This window comes from Phascolarctos cinereus, unplaced genomic scaffold, assembly GCF_003287225.1.
Source record: "Phascolarctos cinereus isolate Bilbo 61053 unplaced genomic scaffold, phaCin_HiC Scaffold_5;HRSCAF=322, whole genome shotgun sequence".
Taxonomy (NCBI): Eukaryota; Metazoa; Chordata; class Mammalia; order Diprotodontia; family Phascolarctidae; genus Phascolarctos; species Phascolarctos cinereus.
The window spans coordinates 380,087,896-380,098,229 of record NW_027555958.1 but is presented as its reverse complement, the minus strand read 5'-3'; the positions used below and the strand labels follow the sequence as shown (position 1 = coordinate 380,098,229).

General features: G+C 46.4%; 1 protein-coding gene across 1 annotated transcript in view; it reads left to right on the top strand.

The window, feature by feature from the left end:
- The first annotated feature begins 977 nt into the window (after positions 1–977).
- PPFIA4 (PPFI scaffold protein A4) overlaps positions 978–10,334 on the top strand; it is a 67,432-nt gene continuing 58,075 nt past the window's right edge. Inside the window, 1 exon segment of the mRNA XM_021003151.2 lies at positions 978–1,104. The gene's annotated coding sequence lies outside the window, so the exon portion shown is untranslated.

The window sequence follows — 10,334 nt, the reverse complement described above, 5'->3', positions numbered from 1 at the left end:
GTCCTTTTCTTCAATTTTTTTTCTATGAATTGTCCTCAGAGCCAGTCTAGGTAAAAGGGCCTATAATTTTCCCACTAGAGATAGGCATGTCTTCTTCTGACTCATTGGGTTTTGGATCACACTCAGCTCCCCCCACTTTTTTCCTAAAACAGGAAAATAAAATGACATAGGAAATATTTTTGGAGAAGGGAAAAGGAGAGCAAGGCTCAATGTGCCATCCTGCTGCATAAACTAGTATTTGCTACTGAAATAGAACACGTTATGTATATATTTATAAATACATATGTACACAGTGCTGCATGTATATAAAAAATCTTCACACTTACAGCAGTGCTCATTGGGTATTCTTAATGGGTTCTGTAGGCATCCCGCAACTTACGAACTAGAATGGAGAAAAGTGGTAGTGGCATCAGAAGGGAGCCTGAGGTGATGGGAACGAAACACCGGGCGCACACAGCATTTCAGGGAACGGAGTATTTACGCCCGAGCCCCCATCCCTACCGCCCCGGGAGCATGGCCAGCACATCTGCAAGGGGTATGGGCACAGCAGTCCTCCAGCAAGAGTTGGACCCCATTCACTCCCGCGTTGATCTTGGCAGTCCTTACTGCGACTTGCAAGTCTCAAGTTTTCCCACTTCAAAAAATAGTCTCCCCCCTGCCCCCGACGCCGGGGCAAGCAGTGACCATGCAGGACCTGGGAGCAGGTCTGAAATGGCGAGACAACAAAGCCTAGGGTTTAGCTGCAGCACTGGGATAGGGGGGCTGGGCTGGGAAGGGCCGGGTTCGGAACAACGGCCCAGCCCTCGGCCTCCAAACACCCAATCTGATCCACACCTGGCCTGGGGTCCTACCAAGATGGCGCCAGGAGCGCCACCAACCCTCGTCACGTGCTGGGGCCACTAGCCACCCCGCGGCGGGGCGGGGAGGCTCCGCCTCCGGAGGCGTGGACATGCTAATATGCGCGGCTGGGGGCGGGGCCTCGGGCCGGGTATCGGCTGAGGCTGCAGCCAATTCGGCTCGGTCTCTGTTCCCTTGGACGTGCGGGGCTCCCGCGGTCGGGGGCGGCTCCCTGCCGCCTGTGAGCGGCGTCGGCAGCGGCGGCAGGTGAGGGCCGGGCGGGAAGCGTGGGGGGGAGGGCAGGGTTCCTCCTTTCCCCCTCCCCCCACCCCTCCGCCAGCCTAACCCCTGCCGGGCTCTCGCCCCGCTCTGGTGGCGGCGGCGCCCGCGGCATCCTCGGAGATGGCTCGGGCCCTTCCTTTAGCCCCTGGGTATCTCCTGGCCGGCAGGTGCTGACTCGGCCCCTCCTGCCGACCCTTTGGCTCCCAGGCTCTTGCCCTTGAGTGTGTGGGGGTGGGGTGGGGAGGGGGATGATGCATCGTCTGCGAGGCGGAGCGGGGAGTCAGGAGCCCTCGGTTCTCCCTACCCCGCCCCAGACTGACCCCTGCCCCCAGCTGTGCCAGTCCTCCGGAGGGGTCTGAGCCGGCCAGTGCGAGGGGGTGGGGTGGGGGGTGTTGTGGACAGCGCCGCCCTTCCAGGAAGCTCGCCCAGCCCCTTCCTCAGCTCAGCTGTCTGGGCAGGCAAGGCCCTAGGGGTGAGGGGTCTTTGGGGTGGGGTCTCGGCCGGAGGCTTCTTCCCTCACCCCACCTCCCCACAATTGTCTAACCCGTCAGTTTTCTGGGTAGCGATGCCTCCCTCTCCGCAGTGCTGAGGATGGGGGGAGGGGGCCTTCTGGCCAACCCTGAACAGGGGTCCTGGACCCAGGGGGTCCCTGAACATGCGGGGAAAGTGAGAATCCGCTATGATCTGGGTATATGTGTATGTTTCGTGGAGGGTTCCTCTCCAGAATCGTGTTCCTTTACCAAATGGAGGGGAGGTGGTGAAAAGATTGTAAATGTGATTTATGGTTTTCTTGGTGGTGGGGATAGGAGAAAAGCGGGGATCATGGGAGAGGAGAGAAGGAAGTGCCACTAGAAGGTGATGTCACTCTCCTGGGAAAGACTGGTGGTGGACTCCTAGGTATGGGCTGTCTCCCCACCCCCAGCTTCCCTTCCTGAGGTCTAACGTTTAATGGGGTGGAGGAAAGAGGGATGATGAGGGAAGTATTGCTCAGGTTTTATATCCCTCCCACTGACGGAGCTTATAGGGCTTCTGGCTTGGGCTTGAAAGTGGTCCCTTGGGGCTGCCTTGAAGTCACCTCCAGGGACACATGGGCTGGAACCTCAAGCAGCCCTTTATGTGTATGTGTAGGAGTGTGTTTTTGACCAGCAAAATGTACTTTCATCCAGTCTCCCCTTCCCTCTATTTGGATGTAACAGATCAAAGCAGAGAGAGAGGACCACATCCTTTCAGCAGGCTTTTTGGATGCTCCCACAGTGTAGCTGGCCAGGCATTCCTGGGGAAGCTGTCCTGGCTGGAAGGACAGGCCCGTATTATTTCCCCCCCTTCCTTGTTTTCCAGGGCTTTGTCCTGCAGCTCCTCGATGCCTGAATTTAATGGCATCTGGAAGTAACTAGATGATGAATGGTGCAAAGGTTTTTAAGGGCCAAGAATGCACTAGGCACTGGGCACAGATGACATCTCTGGAAGGAGAAAAAGTGTGGGGGAGGAAATGGGAGTGGGGGAGGGGGGCAGAAAGGGAATTGTACTTGTTGGCATCAAGGATACTGCTGTGAAACAGAATATCATGATGTCATAACTGTGGGGGTGGCATCAAATCTGGGGCTTGAGGGTGGGTGGAATGCCAGGCTCCCAAGTATCATCTGGGATCTGATTGCTGTGGTCTTGCTGAAGGAAATCATAGCTGGGGGCCATTTGCAGTATTTTTTTTTTTAGGCCTTCAGAGGGCATTGGAGGTGGGGAAGGGAACAAGATAATGACAATAAGATAAGCCATTGTGATAAATGAGGACCTTTATGTGTGACCTGGTACAGGTGCCCAGTAGAACCCTGAGGGAGAATTGTTTTGGCGCTGTGTGCTTGAAGTGTGAGAAAGCAACAGAGATCTTCTTCAGCCAAAAACTCTATCCCTTGGGGCTTTTGGCCCTCTTTGTGCCAAGTTGAACTGGCAAATAGCTTGAAGCTAGGAAAATGAGGTGCGATGGGGGTCTGAATAGGGGTGATAAGATTGGCATTTAGAGTCAGGAGTGGGGAGAATAAGGGTAGGGAAGAGAAAGCTGTCATAAAGTTTCTGTCTCAGGAAAATCGGAAGAATGGGCAAAAAGGAGTGTTTGTGTGTATCAGGGCCACAGGAAGTCACCATCTGTCCCCTTCTCTGTTCTGAGAGCTTACTGACCTATAATTAGCTACAGAGGACATGTGTGGAGTCGGTTTTGGACAGACTGGTGCTATGGGTAAGCAGGATACAGAAAGCTCCTGGTTCTAAGAGGAGCTCTGGCTTGACTCCTAGGATCATATAGAGCAGTGGGTACCATCATAGGACTTAGAGGCTGGAAAAGACCCTAAAGATAGTTTGGTCCAAGTCCCTCAAGGATTTTATGAATGAGGAAATTGAAGCCCCCCCCCAAAAAAAAAAGAAGAAGAAGAAGAGAAAGTAACCGAACCAAGGTCACACAGGCAGCAGTAAGCAGCAAAGTCAGAATTCAAACCCTGATCACCTGACTCCACTTTGCCACTTATATTAGTGAGTCACTTCGATAAAACATTTATTGAACACCTATTGTGTGCAAGGCAGCATTCCGGATAGACAAGACAATAAAGGAAATCTTCAAGGAACTTACATCCTAATGGGGAAGGTGGGATATTTGTGGGAGTGACATATAACATGTGTCCCATTAGTAAATATAAGGTAATTTGAGAAGGAAGGGTGAACACTAACAACTAGGCAGATATAGGGAGGCTTGAGAGGTAGGAGCTGAGTTGAGCCTTCAAGGAAGGTTAAGAGCATACCATGCTACCAAGGAAGTATATTCCAGGCATTAAAGATTGCTTGAATATTATAATGTATGGAAGAAGAAAACTGAATGTAAATTTTGGGGGAGTACCCCAAGTATAGAAAATGAGTGAGTTTGGGAACCAGTTTGGCTGGGAAGAAGAGTGTCAAGAGTAAAGTCATAACTGGCCAAGTAGGTGGGAGCTAAATTATGGGGGGCTTTAAATGCTGTGCTGAGGGGGTTATTCTAGAAAACAAGATCCAGAGCCAGTAGAGGGCCATTGACAAGTTTAGATCAGGGGCATGGAAAATGGTCAGACCTGTGCCTTAGATTGTTTTGGCAGCTGTATGGAGGACAGCTTGGAGAGGGGAGAGATCGGAAATTGGGAACCCATTTAGGAGGTGGTTGCAATAGTCTGGTCAAGAGACGATTAGGGTTTGAACAGGTTGGTGGCCTCATGAATAAAAAGGGAGAGATGGATTTTTGGCTGTACTTTAAAAAGCAGAGTCAACAACAGTTGGCAGCTATTTGGATCTGAAGAGTGAGAGAGAGGGAAAAGCCCAGGTTGACTCAGAGCTTATAGATCCTAGTAACTGGAAGGATAGTGGTACACTCAACAGCAAGAGGGAACTATAGAGGAAGGGTGTGGGTTAGTTCTTATAGAAAAAAGTCATGAGAATGTGCTGAAAAGAAAAATGGGGAAGGGGTTGGAAGGGAGAGACTGTCTGGTTTAAGGATAGGAGAAGTGGCAGGATGTACAGGATGTAAGGATAGGAGAAGTACAGACAGAAGCATTATTTATTGGGGAATCCAGGAGGTTGTGACTCTAAAGGTCAGAGGCAACAAAAGCTGTCACCAGGAGAAGTATCAGGGCTTCATAGGTAGAGAGTTGGAAGAGATCTTAGATGTCATCTTGTCCAGCCCCTTCATTTTATAGCTGAGGAAACTGAGGCATAGGGAGATTGTTAAGTGACTTGCCCAAGGTCTTACAGATATTAAGCAGCAGAGCTGGGATTGGAACCCAGGTCATCTGGGAGAAGCAAAGGTCAAGCACCAGCTTGGTCATGGGTCCCTTCTCTTGCCTGGTCCCAAGAATCTCAGCTCCCAGAACCATGAAGCTGGTTGATAAAGGATGTTCTTGGAAGTGAAAACACTCATTTCCTATGATCTTCCACAGCTTATTGAAGGTGGCTACTCCCTTCTCCTAGCCACAGTAGGTTTCTAACATTTAAAAAAATTTTTTTATTGGTGATCTTTTTTTTTCCCTATTACCGTCATCTCCTCATCTCCACAGAAAACTTTGTTTTCTTATAATAAAGAAATACAGTTAAGCAGAAACAGGTATATCTGCTTTGTCTGAAAACGTCTGCCTCATTCTGCATGTCCGCTCCACTATCTCTCTCCAGAGAGACGTCTAGCCACGACACTGTTCCTTCCTCCGCGTTATCCCAGAGGTTTCACCAGCCCAGGAGGATCAAGAGTAGATGTTTCTTCAGTTTTATTGAACAAGCTTTGACTGAGTGACTTCTTTGTGCTCGGCCCTGGGCACCATTCTTACCCTAATGGAGAAGAGTGTAGTCTACTAAGGACGAACCAAGGAGAGAGAAGAAAAGGGCAGCATATAATCCACCACGGAATGGCTGTTACAAGTAAAAAGTGCCGGCACTTTCCCCCTGTGGCTCTGGACTGCCCAGGGCCCCTTGCTGCTTACTTTTTCTTGCCTGCAAGCAGACGGAAATCTACCTTTGTAAAATGTAAACTCCTTGAGGGCAGGGACTGTTTGTGTTTGTCTTTTATTCCCTGCACGGAGCACAGGTCCTGGTAGGTGCTTAGATGCTTATTGGATTGGATTCAGTTGAATTGAGACTTGGGCCTGACCTTGCCCTGTGGTTTTGATCATCTTGGTCTTTTTTCCATCATTTAGTTCACAGTTTACTCACTTTTCTCCTCAGTTTTGTGGGCGAGGTCACTCTAAGGCCTCGAGTCCAAACGATGTAAGGCCTTTTTCTCTTATGCGTAATAAAGTATTTTTTTTTTTGCAGAGGGGAAACAGATATTTTTGCCCCAACCTCATTGAGGTTTTGCAGCAGGGTCAGTCTTTAAGGAAGATTATTTAGGGAATGGATTGGAAAGGGGAGAAATGGAGGCAGGAATATCCGTAGGTCATGATCACCTAGAGAGGTATATTTATATATACCTCTTATTTCATTGATTTTAGGAACTCTGACAGGCCAGGAAGGGGCTGGTTTAGAAAGATGGGGCCTTTCATAGCACCTCTCAAATTGCCCTTGATCTCAGGCCTCCCTAGAGCAGAGCTATAGGAGGGAGGTGGATGCCAGGAGAGAATCTTAACAACATAGGACTGTAGATTTAAAGCTTTAGAATAAGCCACCTAGTTCACCTCCCCCCCCCATTTTACAGATGAAATTGAGGCTCAGATAGGTTAAAAGCATTGCCCCTGATACATAGGCAAGATCTGAACCCAGGTCCTCTAACTCCAGAGTCCATGCTTTTCCCACTGAAAGTTAGGTCACTCTTAACCTCTTCATTCCCTGGAAAAAAGGGGAAGGTTTGGGAGAGTGGTCTCTTAAGATTTAACCCTTCCTATCCTGACTGAACGTGCCTGACTATAGGAAACCAAGACTGTTGCAGGAACAATGAGAAGGCCCTTCAAAGTCTGTTCTTATGGCACAAGTAATGAAAATAGCTGCTCACCTTTCCAAGCACTTCCATATCTAGAATCATAGAATAGCAGCATTGGAAGGGCCCTCCAGGGTCATCTTATTTATCTACAGTATTGCTGCCGAGTTGTTGTTAAGGATCACTTTGAAGACATCCAGGGACAGAGAGCTCAGTACTTTATGAGGTAATCTGTTCCATTTTGGAGCAGCTATGGTTATTGACCGGTACAGTTTGTGTGACCCTGGGCAAGTCACTTAACCTCTTACCACCCCAGGCAACTCTAAGGTACAGTGTTCTTAACCTGAGGTCCATGAACTTGTTTTGGAAAATGTTTTCATAATTGTATTTAAATATAATTAGTTTTCTGTATTATCTTAAGTTTTTCATTTTATGTATTTTAAAATCATTCCAAGAAGGAGTCCATAAGCTTCACCAGAGGGGTCCATGTTACAAAAAAGCTTACGAACCTTTGTGCTAAGACTACAAATTGCAAAGCAGGGGCCTGTCAGCATTGGTCAAGGAAGTTTCCTCATTAGGAGTTACAGACACCAATCAAATCAAAGGTTCAGTCTGAAGAAAAAAATGCAAATCACTGTATTAGGTGTGGGAGATCTACAAAGAAAAAAAAATACACAAGGCCTGCCCTGAAGGAGTTTACAGTTTAGTAAGAGGAATGAACCCCACACACTAATGAGCTAGATACCTGTTAGATTGGCATAAGCAGTAGGAGAGGCCTACATAAAGGATTTCTTTTAAAAACATTTTTTAAGATAAAATTTTATTGATATCTTTTTTTTTTAACATCACCAGAATTTCTCCCAGGATCCCTTTCATATCCACTGCCAGAGAGCCACCCCATATAACTAAGAATGTTTTTAGTGAAAAAAAGGAAGGAGAGGGGGAAAAAAAAAGTTAAATAGAACAAATACATTGAAAAAAGTCTGCAAATTTAGGCACTGTTCCACCCCTGTGGACCTCCCACTTCTGCCAAGGAGTGGGGTGGGTTTGTTTTTTTCATATTCTTTTGAGGCCATAAGTTTTTTTCCCCACAGTGTTCACTTTTGACTATTTTGAGGTGGTGATTCTTTCCATTTACGTAGCTGTAGATATTGTGTATATTGTTGGCCTCTATGTTCTCTGTATTCATTGTTTCTTATAGCCCAGTAAGATTAATATTCCATTTCACTCATATATCACAATTCATTCCCTAATCAGTGGGCAGTGACTTTGCTTTCCATTCTTTGCTACCATAAACCGTGCAACTGTAAATATTTTGATATGTATGCTGACTTTCTTCTTATCAGTAGCCTCCTAGGACAATAGTGGAATCTCTGGGTTAAAGGGTATGGGCATTTTAGTCACTTTATTTGCATAAATTTCAAATTGCTTTCCAAAATGTTTGTACTGATTCACAGCTCCACCAACAATGCACTAGTGTTTCTGTCTACTCACAGTTCCATCCAACATTGACTATTCTCATCTTTTGTCTTCTTTCTCATTTTTCTGGATGTGAGGTAAAACCTCGGGGTTGTTTTGACTTGCATTTTTCTTATTATTAGTGATCTAGAGTAGGGTTTAGTAGTTTGCTATTCTTTTTAAAACTGTTCTTCATATCCAGACAAAGCATTTCAAGAAATTTGAGGAGGGAAGGATCCCTCTGAGCTTAGGAGTGTGTGGGGTTAATGTTAGGGAAGTCTTCTTGGAAAAAATTCCCTAGGAACAAGGCCAGGAGGGAAGGAAGGAATGGATTTTGAGTGGTGATGTGGGGCAAGTGCGAATGCTGGCCTCTGAGAAGGTAGACTAGAAGAGTAAGTTGAAATCCAGAAACATCAAGTTGCATAATTTGGCTGGAACATAGAGTGTGTGTGTGTGATAGGGACTCATATGAAATGTGGCTGGAGGGTTGGATGGCCTTCAGTACTAAGGCAGTTGTGGTATAGTGGAGTCAGGAAGACCTGTTTTTGGATTCTGCCTCAGCACTTGCTAGCTCTCTGGCTCTGTGCAGATCACTTTACCCCTCTGAGTCTCAGCCCCCTCACCTTTAAATTGGGGATACTGCTTGCTGCCTTTACCTCACAAGGTGGTTGTATGGATCAGATGAAATGACATATGTAAATTACTTTGCAAACATGAAAGCCTATGCAAATGTGAGCTGTTTATTTTATCCTGTAGTCTTTGGGGTTTTGCAGCAGGGATCAGTCTTTAAGGAAGATTATTTGGGGAATGGACTGGAAAGGGGAGAAATGGAGGCAGGAATATCAGTAGGTTATGATCACCTAGGCAGGAGATTGGTGTCTGACTCTTCATGACTCCATTTGGGATTTTCTTGGCAGAGATACTGGAATAGTTTGCTATTTTCTTCTCTAGCTCATTTTACAGATGAAGAAACTGAGGCCAAGAGAGTTAAATGACTTGCCCAGGGTCACACAGTTAGTGTCTGAGGCAGATTTGAACTCAGGAAGATAAGTCTTCCTGACTCTAGACCTAGCACTCTATCCACTTGGCCACCTAGCTTCCCCTAGAGATAGAAGGCCTTTAAAAAGTGTCAGAATAGGCACTTAATAAATGCTTACTGGATTGGGATCAGCAGGGCTAGGCAGCTGATTAGATGTGGGATTAAAAGAGGGAGAAGAGTCAAAAGCGATACAAGGGTTTTTTGCGTTGGGACAACTTCTTCCATATAGCAGCTCTTCAGTTATTTGAAGATAGTTATTATCATGCCCTGCCCCCAAATCTTCTTTTCTTTTCTGTAGGCTAAATATGCCCAGCTTCTTCAACCGATCCTCCTGTGACAATCCTATCGACTGGATTGGGCACCTGAGGCCTAGAGAGTTGGGCATGGGGCTATGTATATTAATACTACTACTAACAATAGTAATCTCCTTGGTCTCCCTGGTTCACACTTCTTTTTGCATCTGTCCTCCAAACGGCTGACGAACATAATCCTAAAGCATAGATCTGAGATAGGTAACTTCCCTAGTCAAGAAACTTTAGTGGTTCCCTGTTACCTCTAGAATGAAACAGAAACTTCACTGTTTGTCATGAAAAGCCCTTTTCTACACTGATTTCACATTACTCTACCTCTCAAACTCTGTTTTAGCCAAACTGGCCTTCCTTGTTGTCCTGGTATGTGATATGCCATCTTCCCCCTCTGCACCTTAGTATGGGCCATCCTTTATACCTGGAATATTCTCCCTCCTGACTTTTGTCTTTTGGAAAAATACAGCCCCATTCAAGGCTCAACTCCAGGGCCACCTCCTAGAGGAGGCCCTTCCTGAGCCTCCCGGCAGATTGCGCTTCCTCCTGTCTCCACAACAGCTTTGTAATTACTTTATATTTTGCATTTGTTTATCTGTATATGTATTGCTCCTTCCAATTAGAAGGTAAACTCCTTGTAGGCAGGGAACATTTCCTTTTTTGGTGTTTGTAACCCTGGCACATATTCAGATACTCAATTAGATCTGGGATTTTATTGATCTTATTGTATTGGCTATTCCCTCCAGTGATGCAGTTTATAACCCATCCATGCTTGTCTTCCTGCCCACATCTTCCTACAAGTTGGCCACAGGGGCTCCACCTGACATGCTGAAGACCTTCATCACTTTTCCCTGACATTATAAGGATAGCATGGAGAGGGCCAAGCTATGACTACTTGTCCATGCTTGTCCACAAATAGCTCATCTTCTCTTCTGATCATGCATTTCTTTGATGACATCCTTTACTTTGGTTCTCTTTTGGAGTTTCTTATTTGTTATAGTTTGCT